Below are 21,458 nucleotides of genomic sequence, written 5' to 3'. Positions count from 1 at the left end.
CTAGTATAGGACGGGAGAGTTTGGGAGTCAAGCCGAATAAGCCTGAGATTCAGAGTACCACCCCTAAGGATGGTACTAAACAAGCACAAGAGGGTTCTAAAAAATGCTGGGATCAACAAAAACAAAATAAAGACAAAGTCAGAGAGCAGACTCTCTGCATTTGGAGAGCTCCGAAAGGAGATATAGGGGGTCATTCTGACCCCCGCGGGTGGCGGAAGCCGCCCGCCTGGCGGGAACCGCCAGAAGACCGTACCGCGGTCAAAAGACCGCGGCGGTCATTCTGACTTTTCCGCTGGGCTGGCGGGCGACCGCCAAAAGGCCGCCCGCCAGCCCAGCGGGAAAGCCCCAGCAACGATGAAGCCGGCTCCGAATGGAGCCGGCGGAGTTGCTGGTGTGCGACGGGTGCAGTTGCACCCGTCGCGATTTTCAGTGTCTGCTTTGCAGACACTGAAAATCTTAATGGGGCCCCCAGGGGCCCCACAACACCCGTTCCCGCCATCCAGTTTCTGGCGGTGAAAACCGGCAGAAACAGGATGGCGGGAAGGGGGTCGGAATCCCCATGGCGGTGCTGCTTGCAGCGCCGCCGTGGAGGATTCCCTGGGGCAGGGGAAAACCGGCGGGAAACCGCCGGTTTCCCTTTTCTGACCGCGGCTTTACCGCTGTGGTCAGAATGGCCCCTGAAGCACCGCCAGCCTGTTGGCGGTGCTTCCGCGGTCGTTGGCCCTGGCGGTCCATGACCGCCAGGGTCAGAATGAACCCCATAATCTCAGAAATAGGGAAACTTTAAAGGCTCCTGACAGATATACTATTTCACGACCCTCTTGTTCCTTTCAGGACACATTGGTTAGATGGAGTGAGAGAGTGAGCTGGTCAGACCAACGTCCTGACTACGTGTTCTGCTCTACTTCAGACTGAGAGGAAAATGATATAAAAGGAATGCAAAGAATGCAGCACTCTTAGTCTGAGTAATGAATGTATTAAGGCACTTCCCAAGTTTCATGCACAGAGATAATAACATGAGCTTTTATTTCAAATGCAGCAACACATGGATACTTCTTAAAATAATCACAGCAGTAGAATAATAATGATTACTGAAACAAAGAGAATGCAAATCTTCAACAATTAATATATATATATATATGTATGTATATATATATATATTTATATTTATTGTGACTGCGTGTTCATGCATGCACACCGCAAAGATAAAAATAAGAATTAAAAATGCATCACCATGGGGGTTAGCACTGACATCATCCCTTCAGCTGCTGGCTTCAGGTCACGGAACCCCCACAACCGAGACAGAGGTAGTCTACCACCCACAATGGAATTCTGAGCAAGGCGTCCCTCCTCAGAATGAGTTCCTTCTAGTCTCAGCTGTCAAGCTTCCTCCTCTTATATCCTTTAAGCAAACTGGAGAGAAGAATTCTAGAAACTCCCTCTCCCATCTGATAAGTTATTGTTTAAACATTGGCCATACCAGGTCAGTTTTGAAAAGAACACTCTAGAGACTGGCCAACTCTCACTGTGTTTTTCCAAGACCGAGCCCATCCCTGCTTTACTATAAACATTCTCAGCCTGGTATATCCTCATCTCCCTCACTCCTCCATGTTATGTCCCTGTTCTTGGTGAGAAAGAGCGAAAACATGTTGCACAAGATGTGCGTTGAAAAAATACCTGTGCCACTAATGTGACAGTGTTTGCAGCTAAGCACAAGTTGGAGTCAGTGGTCAAGATGGAGCGCGTGGTTAAATACAGATAGCATTACACTACATGAAACAGAAGAAAGACTTACAGCAGTCTTCAGACAAGAAAGAAGACAAATCCCCACAACAAAAGCCACAATTGAAAAAAGAAAAAGGTGGCAGTAATTTGAACATAGCAGCAAACTTGAGAACATTGCTGAAGAACAAGACGTGGGCAGTGACCCTGCTGGACAGCATGGCAGAAGTCATGATATGTTGCCAGAGTCTGAAAGATCATCTGCATGCAACAACAACTAAATACTTTCTTGCAGTCGAGACTGCGGATGGCCCTATGATTTAAACATCCAAATTGAGGGTGACATAGAGTGCACCATTAGTGTAATTTTTTGGAAGAACTTGCTTGTGATATCCTTTTGGCAGAAAGAGATTGGCCACCTGAACAGGTCCGTAAACTCCCACATTGGGTAGATGTCATTTTGCCTTCTTTCTTAGATCTTGTTCTGGAAGCGGTAAAAGAAGCCTATGCTGTTAACTGGGCTTTGGCGCAGACACATGCGCTATACCGCAACCACATAGGGTGGGACAAGGATTTCCCCTGCCATGTAATGCCTATCAGGTTTACACCACAGCCTCAGCCTCAATATCCTGTTACACCTGAGGCAAAAGCTCTAGTGAGAGAGATCGTCCCTCAGCTCGATTACCAAGGAGTAATAGAGCCTTGTGTCTCTGCAATGAATAATCTGTTACTCCCCGTTGCAAAACCAGACTACTGTCTGAGATTACATGCACTTACACATCTATAGGAAGACATATGCAATACAAAATTTACACAACACTGAACTAATTAATAACACAGTGCATAAAAAATACAAAATAGCCCTGTACATTTCCAAAGGTTTTTTCTGCCAAAACTTAGCTCATGAAAGTCCGGACCTGAGTGCATTCTCATTTAGCTCACATAACTGTTTCTGTCATTTGTCAGGGCTATAAGAACAGCCCATGGTTGTTCTCATCCCGTCTAACATCAACATTACACAATATCAATCCTGAGGCATTGTCCTTTGTGGATGACATCTCTCTAACAGATGACAACCTCAACATTCATCTTGCCAGGGTCTTTCGTATCATCTTAGAAGTCACAACCGTTGGCTACAAATTCAAGTTCAAAAAAACTAAAATAGCCTTCATCAGTGTAGGGTTCCTGGGATACCAGCTATCAAATGAGGGCAAGAGCCTGGCCCTGCGCTTTTTAGAAACATTTGCTCAACTCCAGCCACCAAACACCATCAAGAAACTGCAGTCATTACTTGGTTTCTTTAACCTTGGTAGAACTTACATTCCAGATTATACACAACGCATCAAATTACTCTATGATTTAATTTGCCTAGATTTCTCAAGCAGACACTGGACAGTTGAACACACACGCATTCTTAGAGGATTACAGCAAGACATACTAGAAGCAAAACACTTACACATATGTGACAAGAAATCAAATTTGGTCATCAGAATTATTGCTGGTGCCATCAGGTTCACCTATGTCACCTTTAATGGGGGTGACACAGTGCCCATAGCATACAAATCACATTTGTACTCAAATGCAGAACAACACTTTGCACCCATAGAAAAATACTGAATGCTGTACAGGTGGCTGTCATTAAAGAGAGGCCACTAGCCCAAGGTAAACACATTATTGTCGTTACCCTGGTGCCAGCTTTAGAGGCTGTCACCAAAGCAAGCTTTCCTAATGCTAAAGCATTACATCCATGCTCAATTCAATGGGCCACCTCTCTGACTGCTATTGATGTTGATTACATCTTTGACCCAAACTTCAAACACATGAATTTCTCCAATATTCATTCCAATTTCTCCACATCTACCAACATCTTGCTGCTTGACAGATATCAAACTGTCTTTTACACTGATGGTTCAGCACAACCAGCAGTAGGTACAAAATTTCAATACTCAGCCGCTTGCGCAGCTGTAAGCGGAGTGATGAAGGATGGTGCATTCCACCATCAACAAACCTACAAGCAGACCCTAGGGGACTGCACAGTACAGTTTGCTGAGCTTAAAGCTCTTATGTTGTCACTGGAACATATGGATCCAGGACACCTCATATTGATTGTGTGTGATTTGTACTACTGTGTCTAGTCCTACAATGATAATCTCAATCATTGGTGGTTGAACAGGTTCCGAGATTCAGAGGGAAGCACCATAAAACACAGAACTCTGTGGGGGGGGGGGATGATCTTAAGAATAAGCTACCAGATGCTCATGTAGTCCATATATCGGGAAACCAGTATGTAGGAGTACACGTTATTGGAAACACTTTGACTGATGAAGCAGCCAAATCAGCATTAGCTACGGCTTCTGTTGCTGCAGTGACGCATTCTCACACAAGACTGGATAATGAAATTCTGCCTACTGTGAAAGCTTCGGCTGAAGGCATAACTCCTCCAAAAGCATGCCCTACAAAATATTCATAACATATCAGTGCACAGAATGTTACCTTTGTGGCAATCCCTGGGGTGGGAGATCGAGTAATTCCCAACCAAGACCAGAGATTAGATCTCATTAAAGCAGCGCATGAGGATGTCGCATCTGCTCATGCTAGTGTCACAGCCACAATATCACTCTTACAGAAACACTTCTGGTGCCTGGGTCTATACAAACAGACCAAGCAATGTGTCCCTTGAAGTGATGTTTGCCAGCAAACAAAGGGCTCAAACATCAAACGGCCACTGCAGACATCCCTCTTAGTGTCCAAAAGGCCATACCAATGTGTGTGCCTGGACCATTGTGATTCTTGTTCTAGATTCCTGTGGGTATTCCCACAGAGGTCAGCTAATGCTTGAAATGTTTTAAAAGACTTTGGCCCTCATTCTGACCTTGGCGGGCGGCGGAGGCCGCCCGCCAAAGTCCCGCCGTCAGGTTACCGTTCCGCGGTCGAAAGACCGCGGCGGTAATTCTGACTTTCCTGCTGGGCTGGCGGGCGGTCGCCTTCAGACCGCCAGCCAGCCCAGCGGGAAAGAGGCTTCCACGATGAAGCCGGCTCGGAATCGAGCCGGCGGAGTGGAAGCTGTGCGACGGGTGCAGTTGCACCCGTCGCGTATTTCACTGTCTGCGCAGCAGACAGTGAAATACATGTAGGGGCCCTCTTACGGGGGCCCCTGCAATGCCCATGCCAGTGGCATGGGCACTGCAGGGGCCCCCAGGGGCCCCGCGACCCCCCCTACCGCCATCCGGATCTCGGCGGTCCGACCGCCGGGATCTGGATGGCGGCAGGGGGGGTCGGAATCCCCGCGGCGGTGCAGCAAGCTGCGCCGCCGCGGAGGATTCAATGGGGCGGCGGTACACTGGCGGGACCCCGCCAGTGGTGCCGGTCCGACCGCGGCTTTACCGCCGCGGTCGGAATCCCCATTGGAGCACCGCCGGCCTGTCGGCGGTGCTCCCGCGGTCCTCCGCCCTGGCGGTCAAAGACCGCCAGGGTCAGAATGACCACCTTTATGGTCTTTATCAGTACATATGCGATTGCGGCATTCCACTTGGACTAGGGCCCATGCTCTAGGGCATTCAGGGACACCATGAGGATGATGGGTGTTGAACTCCATTACTCTTCCCCATATCATCCAGAGGGCAATTCTAGTGTGGAGAGGAGGAATTTTGACCTAAAGTCGTCGTCAACAACTAGAGTATTAGGTTCAGGCATAAGTTGGTTTCATCACCTATATGAGGTCCACAGAGCACTGAATAATCTGCCAAGAAGGTCTTGGGGGGAACACACTCTTTACGAGGTCCTCTTTGGGATACCTATGTATGTCCCAGATCTAGATGGGCGTGGTATGGTGGCAGCAGACACACCTTTTGACATAAATGAACACCTAACTGTCTTACAGGAGCTTCAACAATTTTGTGATGATAACTCATCCACCAGTGCTGCCACCTTAGGAATAAGGGATTTACCAACAACATCCACAGACTGGATTCCCAAAGTTGGGAATCTGGTTCTTGTGAAGATTGTGGTGAAGAAGGAATTTCGCCTATCTTACAGAGCGCCAGTTCCAGTCCTGGGAATACAAGGCAACAGAACTGTTATTCTACCACCGGTGCCAGGTTCCAAAGGGAACAGATTTGTCTCCATTGACAACATAAAGTTGCAACATATGGCAGATCCTGCACAGTAGACCCAGAGGATCCTTGGGTAGTCCCCGGTCCACTCTCACTGCCCAACAGGTCATACCTCTTTAAAGAAGAAACAACAACACTTCTGAGTAAACCAGCATGTACAACGGTGCTAGAAATGTCTCCGCGGGCATGGGGTTTGCGGAGAATGAGCTTCTACTGATTCCTGTTACCATTTCACTGACAAGAACTGTCCAAGATTTGCTGTTTTTTTGCTCAATTCAACACAAACTGACAACATTGTCTACTTTGAAACCCCACACAAAGTGGATCCACCCACCAGTAATGCATCGGCTCCTGTATTTGCAGAGAGTGCTTCTCGTTATATCGACCTTGTTGACTTTTCTTCAAATATATCTGCAACTGAACCTGTTTCAAAAGACACATAAGCTATGCAAATGGCTTAAAAATAACTATTTGGTTTACCCATGGTATTATCTGTGGTTATTTCTGACATTGCTTGCCTTTCTTTTATGGATTGGTGTTGTGACTGTTTTCTTTCTCCTGATAAAGGGTCATTATCTTCCTGAACGCTTTTCTGTCGAGCCAGTGGATGACATTTTAACACCATACCTTTCCTCACATAAGGTCTGAAGAGACTTGCCCCTTGTGAACATTTCAGCAGTACCAATTCCAGATGGGATTGTCTGCGATAATGTTCTTTTTGATATTTACGGATCTACTGAGGTTATCCAAATTCCATATGTATTTAAAACATCAATGACTGATGGAATTACACCTGGTGTTGTTTCTAATGACTGGGAAGTTAAAACAGTTGATTCGATGCTTGCTGAATTGCAGAATTACACTGTATTTGTAAGTGATGATGTGTATATGAACACAGCAAATCATGGGGAAATGTTCTGTTATAACCATTGGGGACATTACTTTTTGCCCGAGCAACTAGACATAGAGCAGTATTTAATTACACACAGTGGAAACATTGTTCAACTCCACCTGTGGGAAGCCCAAGAACATATGTAGACAAATTTGCATATTTTTCTAGGCATGATACTCCAAATGCAGAGTCATATTATTTCAAAGTGGCACCATCCAAAATGCGGAAAACTTTGATAACTGACATTAAATTAATCTATTCAGACTCCTTTGTTTCCCGACTTGCTGTTCAAGGTTATGAAAACCGGAAGAGCCCTATTGAAGTGAAAAGTTCAGGGTAGGGAAGCTTTGTTTAGAGCATGCCTTATTCCTGTACAAATGATGTTTTTAAAAGACACATTTCAAAAAACATCCTGCCTAGGGTGAGCAAAATAACAGAAATTAATGTGCCCAGTATCCCCACACCAGCCAAATTTACCAATTGGCAAACATTCCTCAATATCACTGAGGAAGTACTAAATGCTTGGGGTCAGAATGGTACCATTAACTCCACAATTTCAAGTCCCAGCAGGTGGTTATTGTGGCCAGTAAACACTAATGTGTGTCAGACACATTTTGTTAATTCCTCAGGGGGTTTCAAGATTAGCCAGACGGACCCTCGCTATGTCGTGGGTCAACACTCTGGTATAGTTACCACATACAGTGTGGGTAAACTGTACCAACAATGGTTTCACACTAACACCTTACCAGCAGTTAAAGAACATCTAAGTCAGCTATCCGAGGAAGTAGGCTTGCAAGATTTCTTGCTAGGTCCATGAAAACCTGCTCTAAATTATTCCTGTATGGGATTTACAATGGAATATGGAAGCTTTCTCAAATGGAAGTGGCTGTATGTTTAAGGCAGCTAAATAAAGAAAATACGGAAAAGGATTTAACTGTTGTCGATAATGGCATAAATACACTGTCTAACAGAATAAATACCCTTAATAACATAGGCCCTCATTACAACCCTGGTGGTCGGTGATAAAGTGGCAGTTAACCGCCAACAGACTGGCGGTAAAAAAACGCCAAATTATGACCATGGCAGACAGCCACTTTACCACACCGACCGACAGGGTGGAATCAACAGGCACCAATGGGGTAGCCGCCAACAGCCAGGTGGGAGCCAATGTTCTGCCCACTGTATTATGACAGGCCAATCCGCCACCTTTTCCGAGATGGTACAAACGATATCAAAAGCATGGCGGAAACACTGCACAAAAGGGAAACGACTCACCATTGGAGACTCAGGGAAGAACCAGGCCACCATGGAGCTTGAACTGCAGATCTTCCCCATGATTTTCGACGTCCTGCTCCACTATGAACACCAACGACGGCGAAGACGACCACGGTGAGTACAGCCGCCTAACACACAGGGGAGGGGGGGAGGAAAAAGAGAGTGACACACACACGCACAACACACACCTCCCCACCCCTAACACCATACACACAAGCAGATGCAGTAACACAACATATTTACCCCATGCCCCTCAGGAACAATGCAAGGACCACAGCAATAGATGAAAGTGAGTTTAATAATATAAATAAAGTAGAAATACGTACATCCAATCTAAAAGTATATACATATGTACAAATCAATGGACACCGCCCAGTCCTCAATCTGCGTGAGCCACAGGGCCACATTACAAAGTCCAAGGCCCCGCTTGATTCCTGTAACAACACAAATAGAGAACACTGCAGGGGCATCAGTTTGAAAATAGGCAGGCACCTCAGGGGGACGGGAACAGGGGGAGGGGGCACCTCAGCCGGCAGATGGAACAACACCACTGGTCCTGGAGGGGGCAACATGCCCTGTGCTTGGTCCTGGGGAGTACAAGGCCACAGTCTCGCAAGTGGGTGATTTGCCCACTGCTTTGTCCTGGGGAGTGCAAGGCCACAGTCTCTCAAGTGGGTGACTTGCCCACATGCTCTGGAGGGGGCAACGTGCTCTGTGCTGGGGAGTGCAAGGCCACAGTCTCTTAAGTGGGTGGTTTTACCGCTGGTTCTGGAGGGGGCATCGTGCCCTGTGATCTTCATCCTGGAGAGGATGGGGTGAGTGGGTGCCAAACCCACTTGTTGTGGATGGGGCATTGTGCTCTGTGATCTTCATCCTGGAGAAGATGGGGTGAGTGGGTGCCATACCCACTGGTTCTGGAGGGGGCATCGATCCCTGTGATGCACATCTTGGGTAGTGCAAGGTCACAGCCTCTCAGATGGGTGTCATACCCACAGGAGTTGCAGGCCACACAACTGCCCATGGACGCAGGACTACAGACTGTCCGCTGGCGGTGATCCCTGCTCAGTGGTGGTGGTGCTGCTGCTGCTGGTGGTGGTGGGGGAGGCTCCAGCCCATCCCCTGGAGCCTCGCACGGCTGTCCACTGGTGGTGCTGCTGGTGGCTGTGGTGGGGGGAGGCCCCTGCCCATCCCCTGCAGCCTCGGATGGCTGCCCACTGCTGGTGGTGGTAATGGTGGTGGTGGTGCTGCTGCTGGTGGTGGTTGGTGGAGGCACCTGCCCATCCCCTGCAGCCTCAGATGGCTGTACCACCATGGCTGGTGGTGGGGACTCCAACTGAGTCCCAGCACCAGGCCCCTTGTCCATTCTGGCTGCAGCTGGGGATTGCTCCTTGCCCTTCCTGGCAGCAGCTGGGGGTGGCGCCTTGACCTTCCTGGCAGCAACTGGGGGTGGCACCTTGACCTTCATGGCAGCAGCTGAGGTGGCACCTTGACCTTCCTGGCAGCAGCTGGGGGTGGCACCTTGACCTTCATGGCAGCAGCTGGGGAGGGCTCCTTGCCCTTCCTCATAGAACTTGGGGCAGGCACCCATTCTGTGTGGCTGCCTGGTGCCCTGGATCCTTTTTCACCACCAGTTGCTGTGGGCACTACTGGGCCCATCGACTGGGTGGCTGAGGTGCTTGCCTGGGTTTTAGCCACCCTGGCCAGCCAGACGTGAAGGACGGTAGGGAAGAGGTCAATAGTGGAGAGGAAAAGCTTCTTAGGGACATTGGGGTGGGAAGAGGGAGAAGGTTTGGGAGTGCAGAAAGAGGGAGTGGTTGTAGGAGGTGTCTGTCTGCTGTGTTTGGGTGCAGGTGCATGGACTGGATGCTGTTGTGAGGTGGATGGCTGTTGGGTGTCTGAGTGATTGTGTTTGTGTACTCCAGGAGGAGGGGGCACAGACACAGTGGGAGAGGACACAGGGGACGTGTTCATGGATGTTGGGGTGGTGACTGCCAGTGAGGTGTGTGTTCTGATAGGTGTGCATGTGATGGAGGTAATGGATGAGGATGTAGTGCATGCAGATGTGAGTGTAGACGCAACTGGGAAGGAGGTGGAGGACGAGGAGAACAGGGACACAGTGGAGGCAGTGGATGATGGTATTTCTGCATCTGAATGGTGTTTGTGTGAGTGCCTGTGGGATGAAGTGTGCTGCCTGTGTTTGCCTGTGCCACTCTTGTGTGTTGTCCTGTGTTCATGCTCGTCTGCCTGTGTGTCTGCTGTGTGTCTGTGATAGGCTGGGGTTGAGGGGAATGGAATTGGGAAGAGGAAGTTGGAGGAGGGAGATTGGAAACAGGGACAATGGCTGCCATCAGAGAGGAGGCCAGAGCTTGGATTCATCTCTGTTGGGCAGCCAAGCCAGTGTGAATGCCCTCCAGAAATATATTTATCTGTTGCATTTTGGCTGCCAGCCCCTGGATGGCATTCACAATGCTTGACTGCCCAACAGAGATGGATCTCAGGAGGTCAATAGCCTCCTCACTCACGGCTGCAGGGTGACTGGGGCAGGGCTTGAGATGCCTGGGGCAAAGGAGATGCCCACCCTCCTGGGTGAGCGGGCACGGGCAACTCGATGAGGGGCTGCTGAGTGGGTGGTGCGGGTACGGGGGTGGCGGCTGTACCTGTAGCTGGGATGGGCACAGAGGTGTCCGCCACCTCCTGGGAGCTTCCATCGGAGGAGGTATCCATGTCCAAACTGTCCCCTGTAGTATCCTCCGTGGTGCTCCCCTTGTCCTCCGTCCCACTGGTGCCCTCACCGTTGGTGGACTCTGCCTCCTGGGTCCTGAGGGGTTCAGCTCCCTCCGTCGCCGGTGCCTCTGCTCCTCCGCCAGATGTTGCTCATACACATAAGGACAGGGTGACAAAACAAAAAGGGGTGGAAGAGACAAAGGATACACTGGGTCAAAGGCTGCACCAACACCACCGTTGGCGTACATACCACCCTCACACACAGGGAACAGCCCTACGCACTATGCAATGCACTACCTGTAACAATGCTAGTCACTAGGGCATGGGGAGGGACACATACCGCCAACTGCAGCATACCTGGGACCCACACAGCCCTGCCCAGTAGTGGATGGCTACTAGCTAGGATGGAGGAATTTCACATGAGATCCCTGCCCAACATGGGACCTACTCTCCAATATCAGGCCTGGTATAGGGGCACCCACAGACACAGATCCCCCACCGAGATACCACCCCACCAGGCATAAGTTGTAATTATGGGCACTTTATTGACCCCCTTTGTGGCTGCTGTGATGCCCTCAAGCACCCATCCAGCTCCGGATAGGCCACCGCCAGTATGCGGGCCATCAGGGGGGTCCGGGTTTGACAGGGACCCCTTCCTCATTGGGAGGTCATCCCTAGCTGGGCCTCCGCCGTCTTCCATGCCAGGCGTCTCAGGTCCTCCCACCGTTTCCAACAGTGGGTGCTCCGCCTGCCATAGACCCCCAGGGTCAACATGTCCTTTGCGATGGCACGCCATACACTCTTCTTTTGATGGGCGCTGACCTGCAGAGGAAATATACACAGGGAAAGTTATTAGTTAGACTGTCCTGCCTGTTACACTCATTGCCCACCATAGCACTTCCCATCACCTTTCGCACAGACATAGCCCAGCATACATGCTGCATGCTGCCCAGGGCCCATTCACCAACCCCCCCTACACGAGGCCTTCACACACAGCACTCCATGCATTCATGCCCCATGCATCATGCTCACAGTGTACTCACCTGTTGGTCTGGAGGCCAATACAGCAGTCTGTACTGGGGTAGGATCCCATCCACTAGTCTCTCCAACTCCACTAAGGTGAAGGCAGGGGCCCTTTCCCCAGTCACACAGGCCATGGTAGGTTCTAGACACAGGTCACAGCAGCACATGCAGTGTAGATCCTCTCCTATTGAAGGTTAGGTAGCAAGTGAGTGAACAGATAGAAAGTGTCGGTGACATCTGCAGTGGTGCATACCGTCACCACCAGCAAACATCACCATTGGCCACTGTACCCCATAGTGCCCAATATTATCCAATGACGTGCTGCACGGCGGATCCTGACCGCCTCCCGCAATGGCGCACTGCGCCAGCATAATTACCTCACTTCCACCTGTCCCTCCATGCAGGACAGGCGGACGTCATTTCGGGGGGGGGGGGCAGTGCATGGAACATAACTGCGTCAAAGATCACAGCTGTACATACAGGACATATGCCACTAATACATTTAAAATTCACATAATGCACTGAACTGTAGTGGCTACAATGTAAAGTTTATGACCGGCTAATCACTCTTTTGCCCCATAGATTGCAAGCACTGTGGATGAATAGGAGTAGGAAGCATCCCCCGTGTACAGACCCCTGGGGGACTTGGCAACAATGGAGGACAGGCACATTATCCTCACCTACAGACTTGACAGGACAACAATCACAGAGCTGTGTGCCCAATTGGAGCCTGACCTGATATCTGCTATCCGTCACCCCACTGGGATCCCCCCTCTTGTGCAAGTCCTATATGTGCTCCATTTCTTGGCAACAGGTCCTTTCCAAGTGACAGTGGGCTTGGCAGTAGGAATGTCACAGCCAATGTTCTCAATTGTGCTGACAAGAGTGTTGGCTGCCCTGATTAAACACATGTGCAGCTACATTGTTTTCCTCCAGGTGGAGGATTTGCCCACGGTGAAGGCTGACTTCTATGCAATGGGACATATCCACCACATAATTGGGGCGATTGATGGAAAAAATTTGCATTTGTTTCCCCCCCCCCAGCAAAATGAACAGGTCTTCAGAAATCGAAAACGTTTTCACTCGATGAATGTGCAGATGGTGTGTTTGGTAGACCAGTAGATCTCCTATGGCAATGCTAAGTGTCCTGGGTCTGTGAATGATGCCCTGGCTCCCATCCAGTGGATGGTGGTATATGGGTATTGTGTGGGACATAAGGGATAGTGTGTGGCTAACAGTTGTCCAACGGTATTTGCAGGTGACTCAGGTTACCCCAACCTATCATGGCTACTGACCCCTGTGAGGAATCCCAGGACAAGGGCTGAGGAACGTTACAATGAGGCACATGGGTGAACAAGAAGGATCATTGAACGTACATTTGGCCTCCTGAAGACCAGGTTTCAGTACCTCCATCTGACTGGTGGATCCCTGTGCTGCTCACCCAAGAAGGTCTGCCAGATAATCGTGACATGCTACGTGTTTATAACCTTGCCTTGAGACACCATGTGCCTTTTCTGCAGGAGGATGAGGCTGGAGATGGCCGTGTGGCAGCAGTGGACCCTGTGGACAGTGAAGATGAGGAGGCAGAGGATGAGGATGAGGACATCAGAACTGCAGTGATTAGACAATACTTCCAATGACACACAGGTAAGACAGTGTTACTTCACATTTTATTGTCAGTTTTTTGTTTCACATTGTCACTGGCAGGCTGTGATTTCCCACTTCTATGGCCACTCACTGTCACCTTTGGCAACTCTTTTTGCAGATGTTGGTGCCCCACTATTGCTCCTGGTGTGTTCACTTCAGCCAGCCACAGGTCTTTCCTATGTTAATATTACTGTGTAGTTGAATTGCAATGTTTAAACCTTGTTAAACGAATACATACTTCAATCTATTGACATACTCCATACTTGTATTTTTTCAAAGTGTGTTGCAGTGCTATGAAGAAAAGGGAGAAGTGCAATGGGCTGGGGTGAGGATGGAGGAAAGTATAGATCCAGTCTATCTGTAAGATAGGTGCATTGTCCAAGGGGGCATAGGAAGGGGAGCAATGGCAATTTAAGGTGGACAGGGTGACAGAGTGGGACACAAGGGTGACAATCAGGAGAGTCTCATTTCCTGGTGGGGGTCATGGCAATAGTCTCTGGCTTCTGCCTGGATCGCAGGGAACGTTTGCAGGGTGGTTCTCCTTCTGCAGGGGGAAGGGTGCTGGTGGCCTGTTGTTCCTGTGGCAGGGCCTCCTGTCCATAAGCAGCAGCGGAGGTGGAGGGCTGTTCAGTAGTTTGGCTAGTGTCAGGGGCCCGCTGGTGTGACACAGCCTCTCTCATAATGTTGGCCATGCCTGCCAGCACCCCAGCAATGGTGACTAGGGTGGTGTTAATGGCCTTCAAGTCCTCCCTGATCCCCTGGTGCTATCACTCCTGCAGCCGCCTGTTCTCCTACACGTTGTCCAGGATCTGGCCCAGCGTATGCTGGGAATGTTGGTGTGCTCCCATGATCTCAGTGAGTGCCTCCTGGAGAGTCAGTTCCCTGGCCTTGTCCTCCCCCTGGTGCACATGAGTCCTCCCAGCTTCCCTGTTGTCCTGTGCCTCTGTCCCCTGAATGGTGTGCCCACTGCCACTGACCCCAGGTCCCTGATTGTTTTGGGTTTGTGGTGTGCCCTGGAGTCCCTGTAGTGGTAGACAGACTGCTGATTGATGTGTCTTGGGGACTAAGGTATGGGCACGCTGGGTGGGTGCTGTGGTGGTGTTTCCTGAGGGGGAAGGCTCTGTGGTGATTTGTGACTGTGGCTGGGTAAACGACTGTCCAGAGCTCCCTGATGGGCCAGGTTGGACATCCAGATGAGCAGAGTCGCTGTGATCACTGTGGGCCTCTTCTGTGGGGGGACTGGATGTTCTTGGCACCTCTTCTCCAGTGACATTGGCTGGGATACCTGTGGGGATGTAAATGCAGTGTTATTGTTTCTGTGTTTAACATATTGTGCATGGGTGGGTTGCCCTCTATGGTTGTTGTTGCCCTGGCAGCTTTCATTTGTATACGCAGGTGTATGGTGGGATGATTAGTTCTGTATAGTGTGCATACTTTAGAGATGAGTGTCCATGCAGGGCTGTGAGTGGTGTCCATGCATTGGTAGAGCATGCAGGGCTTGGCATTGGGATGAGTGAGATGTGATGGTGGGGTGTGTGGGAAGTGGTGAAGTGATGGGAGTGAGGTTGAGGGTGGGGGTATGTGATGGCATGCAGGTAGGGGGGTAACACCTCTTCCTGATATCATCCCTTGTTCTAGGGTACTGTCCCATGGAGTTGACCCTCTCCACGATCCTCTGCCATAGCTCCATCTTCTAGCATAGCTCCTAGCAATGGATATCTGCTGGACCTGTGCTCCCAATAGCTGTGGCTCTACCCGGATGATTTCCTCCACCATAACCCTTAGCTCCTCCTCAGAGAATCTGGGGTGTTGTTGTAGTGCCATGGGTGTTGTGTAAGTACTGTGGGTGAGGGTGTGTAGGGTGCTGTGTTGGGGTGTGTGTTGTGTATAGGTGATGGTGGTCTGTGGCTCTAGTTGTGTGAATGGTCTTGCTGTGGCTCTCTGGTGGCAATGGTTTGTAGTTGTAAAGGGTTGTGGGTGATGTGGGTGTGTGTTTTATAGTGGTGTGGGTGTGGTGTGTGTATGAGTGTCAGGTGTGTAGTTTTAATTGTCCAATGTGGTATTGTTTTGTATGTGTGTGTGTATTTTGAGCGCAGCGGTATGTACCGCCAATGGTTTACCACCATTGAATGTCTGCCATGGTGATTCATGGGTCATAATGTTGTGGGTGTTGTTCTGTTGGCGTAACGGTGTGGGTTTTGATACCGCCAGTTTATCACTGACCTTTGGTGTGGCGAACTTGTGTCTGTGGCTGAATAGTGGCAGATTGATGTGTATGTCATAATATGATGAACGGATTTCCACCGCCACAGCGGTATGTTGGTGGCAGTCAGCATGGCGGTAAGTGGGATTTACCACCAATGTCATAATGAGGGCCATAGTGACTTCTGCGATTGATATCATTAAGAATGACATGTTGCTTTTACAACATGGGCAAAGTCAGCTGCGTTCATCATGCATTTGGGTTGGACATTGCAGATTCGGAAAAATAGCTGCGTCCCATGGCAGTACATCAACAGTAGTGACTTTTTTGCTGCTTTTAATTTGTCCAGGGAACAACAGATAATGGTTAAGAAGGAAGCAAGTTACATCCTGCTTAATATTGAAAAGCTAAAAAAAAGCTGCCTTTCACTGTAGCAGAGACACCATTAAGAGTATGGCTCATACATGGCATCATAAATCTGCCACTTTCCACTTTCTGTTTCACAAAATGTTTGAAACATTTTGCTGTGGGCAGATACCAGCGGCTAGGAGACAGTTATATAAAAGAAGAGTGGGATTTGACTTTCAAGTTCAAATGTCTGAAAGGCGAAACAGAGGTCTTTTTTGAGCGGAAGCAAGTGTGAGACTACTGTTAGGCATTCAATGAACTGCAAACAGAGGTCACTTCACAGTTTCTGCAATGCAGGTGTCACCAACTTGGCATGCCTTATAGGATACTACCATCACTAAGATTCATCCAGCATTTCATATACTTTCTAATTGAAGTTATGTGGTCCTGAACAATCAGAGGTGCTTTGGAAGGAGACCAGGAATTGTCTACACAATTTCGGTGTCTCAAATTGCAATTTGTTGTAGACATGTTCTTTTCCCCACACACAAGAGATAGGAGTAGCAAACATGTGCCTGACATTGATATTACTTATGTAATTATGACAAACTGAGCAGACTAAACGCTACTGTTCCAAACACAATTTGCGTTGACATCGGCCAGAGAGACGTATGCTCTCCAGATAGCAAGATCATCAGCCAAGATATAATCCATATTAAATACCACCTTCCCCAAACACTTGGGAGAGCTGGTCTTCAGAAAATTTAAAGCTTTGAGCACTAGAGGGATTGTACACTTCTTTAAAGCTGTTTCGTCTGGATTTGTTTCCATCTTCCAGACTGCCTTTGGAGTCATTCCTTCAGCCATCCATTCACTCTTTTTGAGTGTGTGGCGGCTTTCCTATGACTTTTGCACTGATTGGCAGGATACTGCTGCTGCTATTTCTAATACACAGTGGTTGTGCCTTCTCAGCTAAGCAGAGTGATGGAGCTACTACCACCAGCCCAGCTGTGTTGTGATCACATAGTACTGTTCTTTGGTGCCCCATTGCTGGAAGAATTGAAGCATGATTAGTCAGTGTCATTCCAACCAGTATTGTGGTGCGTGCAACCTGTCTTTCATTGCACCTGATGCCTCTTCAAATGTCTACCATCGGTGCGTCTTGCTGCTCAGCAGGTGCCTCCTGTGGACAAGTAACTGCTGATGTTCATTCACGGGTGTGCCCCACGAGACTGAGGTGTATTCGTGAGGCCCCTTATGAGCCACTGCTTTTGAACTATTTGGCTCCTACGACATCTGGCACTACGGATGGTGTTGCCTACGTGGGTGATCCTGTATTTGAGGATTCAGCGCATTTCTGCTCTGTGGATCCGTCTTCCAATCCTGTGATCAATCTTACATCTGACGATGTGGAGTCATTCCTGGATGCACTCCCATTTCATGACTTCAGAGACATTCTTCAACGTCATGATAATTGTTGAATAATTTGACCATTGGCCTTATTCAAAGTTTTAAAGTTTAACACCAAATTGTCTTATTAATTTGGCTCACATTTGGCCTACTGTGATTGTTATGGTGGGTATTTTATATCTTTGTATGTTTTTAGCCTAGTTTTTTAAATAGAATTTAGACTGTTTTATCTCAGAGTATTTTAGCTTGGACTCATGCACCCTCAACACTGACTTAGCATCTTTGTTCTGGCAATGGGGAGGGTGTGGTGAATTAAATTTAGTTTTTACTTGAACTCAGGAGTTTAGTTTAGCCCTTTGGCTTGCAGGGCAATGCCCCTGTCAGCTAGTGACTTTTAACCCACATAGCTTGCTTAGTTTTAGTCCACTTATTTTTTTTTTAAGTTGTTGCCATTGTTCATAGTTATAGAAATGTTTTGATTTGTGTTACTGCTACTCTGTGAAGGCGACATTATCAGCATCACGAACAGTGATGTAAGCAGGTATTAACATCATGTCCCTTTTTCACTTATGTGTGATAGGAACATAATGGACACTTCTTGGAGATTGTTGATATAGTTGCTGCCAGAAGTCTGCCTCCTTATCAGTTGTTTGGGAAAATACCTGGGTCAGGGGTCCTACATGATTTGTATAAATACTTCTCACATGGAGAAGGTCATTAGAGGGATTCCTTCAAGGTGCCATCTACACTGTACATCACCTTGCTGTAGAACTCAGCCTTTGTGTCACCGCAAGTCTGACCTAGAGACATCATTCCAAGGTAACAAGAGTTGAGGGGCACTTCTCATGGACATAGTACTGGCAGATTAGGGTTATCCTACCTAGCTCTCTTTGGTTAGAGATTAGGTTCTCTTTGCTAGGAATTTTACATCTCATGTTAGTTGCAAGATTGTGGGATTTTTTGTATTCACAACTCTCATCTTCATATTATGCTTCTTTTACTGTTCATTATTGTTGTAATCATTGCAGCTCATGCATTTTACCGTAGATCACAGTCTTTTCAATAAATAAATTAAAAGCTTTCCTGCATCTCCTTCATTGCTTGTGTGTAACTGAGACTTACTACTAATGTGAGAAAAGGGTAACTTCCATTCCACCACGACTGCCATGGGAGGTGTTATCCAGAGTCCATGCGTAAGGCTGCCAGAAATCACCTTTTACTGTTTGGGTGTTTGGTGAGGTACTGCTTGTGAGCTGGATGGGTTGGTCCGACAGTTGCGACTCGTAGGAGTTTCAAGTCTATGCAGTTTTGTGAAACTTGAGAGGGCTTTTAAGAGCCATTGCAGGACTATTGGGATCATGCTCATCAAGAGCAAGTAATCAGCATATAGCATGTGAGCAAGCTGGTGCTCCCCAAGATTTGGGGTATGTGGTTTGTAAGTTGCAATTCTGTAGATAGACCTGAAATGTAAATAGTAAACAGTAGAGGTGCCAGAACACACTCTTGTTTCAGACCAACTGTTCATCGATTGTTTGAGAGAGCTTGCTACTGTCTCCTAGCTTAACCAGTAGCCAGATTCCAGTATAAAGAAGTTGGATAGCTCTCATGATTTTTGGCAGAGTCCCGACGTTGTTAAGTTTCTCCCAGAGAACAGCCCGAGGAACTCTTTTGAATGCTGCCTTGAAATCAATAAAGTGTTGACTTTGCAGCTAAGATCTTTTCCATACAGAGTGACAGGGCAGCAACATTAGATAGTGTCCCTTTGCCAGAGCAGAATCATGTTTGATTCCATGGAATATATATACCTGATTGTCCACCCATTCTTGCAAATCTTGCAGCACTGAGGTTGTAGAGTACTTGGCATCAATTTGCCACAAATAGTTTATTGGGTTACCTTTGTCGCCCCTTTTTAAAAAAGATGTGGATGATGGCTCTGCACCAGGAATCTGGGACTGCCTGATGGAGACTTGCCACGATAAATAGAATGGAAAATGTATTTGCCCATAGCTCGGGTAGACTCTGAACAGGGCACAAGGGAGTCAGTTCAGGCCTGGAGTCCCGTCAGATCTAATCTTCCTTCTGATGGATTCTATTGACTTTGGGCCAGATGTAGGAAAGGTTTTTTACGTCACAAACAGCGAATTTTGCTGTTTGCGACGTGCAAAACCCACATCGCGATGCCCAATTCCCGTTTTGCGAGTCGGTAACCTGGTTACCGACTCGCAAAACGGGACTGTGTGTCGCAATTAGGAAGAGGTGTTCCCCTTCCTAATTGCGAGTCGCAGCGCGATGCTGCATTGCTTTGTGACCGCGAATGCAGTCGCAAAGCAATCGCAGTTACCACCAGTGTCACACTGGTGCTAACCCATTCGCAAAAGGGAAGGGGTCCCCATGGGAATGGCATGGAAAAAAATAACTCAGAGCAGGCAGTGGTCCTATGCCTGCTCTGAAAAAATTAAACAAAAACTTTTCATTTTTTCATTTTGTAATGCATCTCGTTTTCCTTTAAGGAAATCGGGCTGCATTACAAAAAAATAAAAAAACTGCTTTATTTAAAAGCAGTCACAGACATGGTGGTCTGCTGTCTCCAGCAGGCCACCATCCCTGTGAGTGCTGCGAGTCGCAAGGGGGTCGCAAATAGCGACCTACCTCATTAATATTAATGAGGTGGGCCTTTGCGACCCCCTTGCGAGTCGCAGATGGTATCAGGGACACCATCCTGCATCCTGAATTGCGAATCGCAATTTCCGAGTCTCTCTGACTCACAATTTGAGAGTCGCAATTCAGGATTTTCCTACATCTGGCCCTTTGTTTTCAAATCGGCTGGCCTATTGGATAGCACCGTCCTGGGTTATGCTGTGGCTGATCTTGTACCCTGAGCATCATTCCTTTTTTTGTAGCTTCAGATTTGAATGGTTTGCTAATGGTGTCTGTGTTGATGAGATGCTAAGACCATGGGAGAAAAATTCGGCTGCGATTTCTGATTGCTCCTCTGGTGATGTTTTATAGTGTATTCGCAGGTAATGCAACCATACCTCCTTGCTTATACCTGCACTGTAGATCATGGTATGATCCTTATTTAATCCTTGGATTATTTTCCAAAAAGCTTTGGAATCTCTAGAGTTACAGGCATGTAGCATTTTACCCAGAACTTGCCTTTTGGCTAGCCGTACTGACCTCTTGTACTCTTGTCACAGTTTTCTTACTTTATCTTGTTGTGCCTTATGCAGATATTTGTGTTCCAACAGATGGGTACTCCCTATTTGATGTTCTTTTTTGCTAAAATACGATTTTTTGATATCCAAGGTGACACTTTTGATTTTATACCTCGAAACCGGTCCCAGGATGCTTGTTTCTGGTTCAGGAAGGACCTGACCTGGCAGTTTGTGCTAAACTGCTCCTATAGGTAGCAGGATCAAAACTGGTTTGCATATGGCTGGGTCCAAATTGGGGTGGCATGGTGAGCAAAAGAACAATGGATTTAACCCAGATCTGTTAATGGGGGTGAGTGTTTGTAAAGTTGCAGCACTCTGTCCATCATCTCTTTGTGTGTTGCTATGTTCACCCTAAGTGGCCATCGTATGCACAAACGTGTGTCACTTGCTCACTGTTTCACTGGATTCAAGGTAGCCTGGCTGATGAGGGGTGATACCCTTGAAACTGGTCGCATGATGCTTGTTTCCGGTCCAGGGAGGACCTGACCTGACAGTTCGGGCTGGACAGTTCCTATGGGGAGCAGGGTCAAGATTGATTTGCATATGGCTGGGTCCAAAGTGGGGTGGCATGGTGAGCAAAAGAACTGTGAATTTAACCCGGATCTGTGACTGGGGTGAGTGTTTGAAATGTTTCAGCACTCCATCTGTTTTGTGTGTTGCTGTCAATACAATTTATGACAATGTATGACTACTCCCTTGTAGAAATTTCAGTTGACTTCCTGTCAATCATTATATTCCTCCAGTATTTCATTCTGGTTGGAGTCCGATTGATAGACTGTGTGAAAATGGATGAGTACCCAAACCAATGGCAATCATCTAGTTCCTCTGTAAATGTCATTACATTTTATTTTTAACTTTAAACATTCTAGCCTGTCTTTGTGTTTTTA

Source organism: Pleurodeles waltl, chromosome 2_1 (genome assembly GCF_031143425.1).
Source record: "Pleurodeles waltl isolate 20211129_DDA chromosome 2_1, aPleWal1.hap1.20221129, whole genome shotgun sequence".
Classification (NCBI taxonomy): Eukaryota; Metazoa; Chordata; class Amphibia; order Caudata; family Salamandridae; genus Pleurodeles; species Pleurodeles waltl.
The sequence above is the reverse complement of the archived record's forward strand: the minus strand, read 5'-3'. Positions refer to the sequence as shown.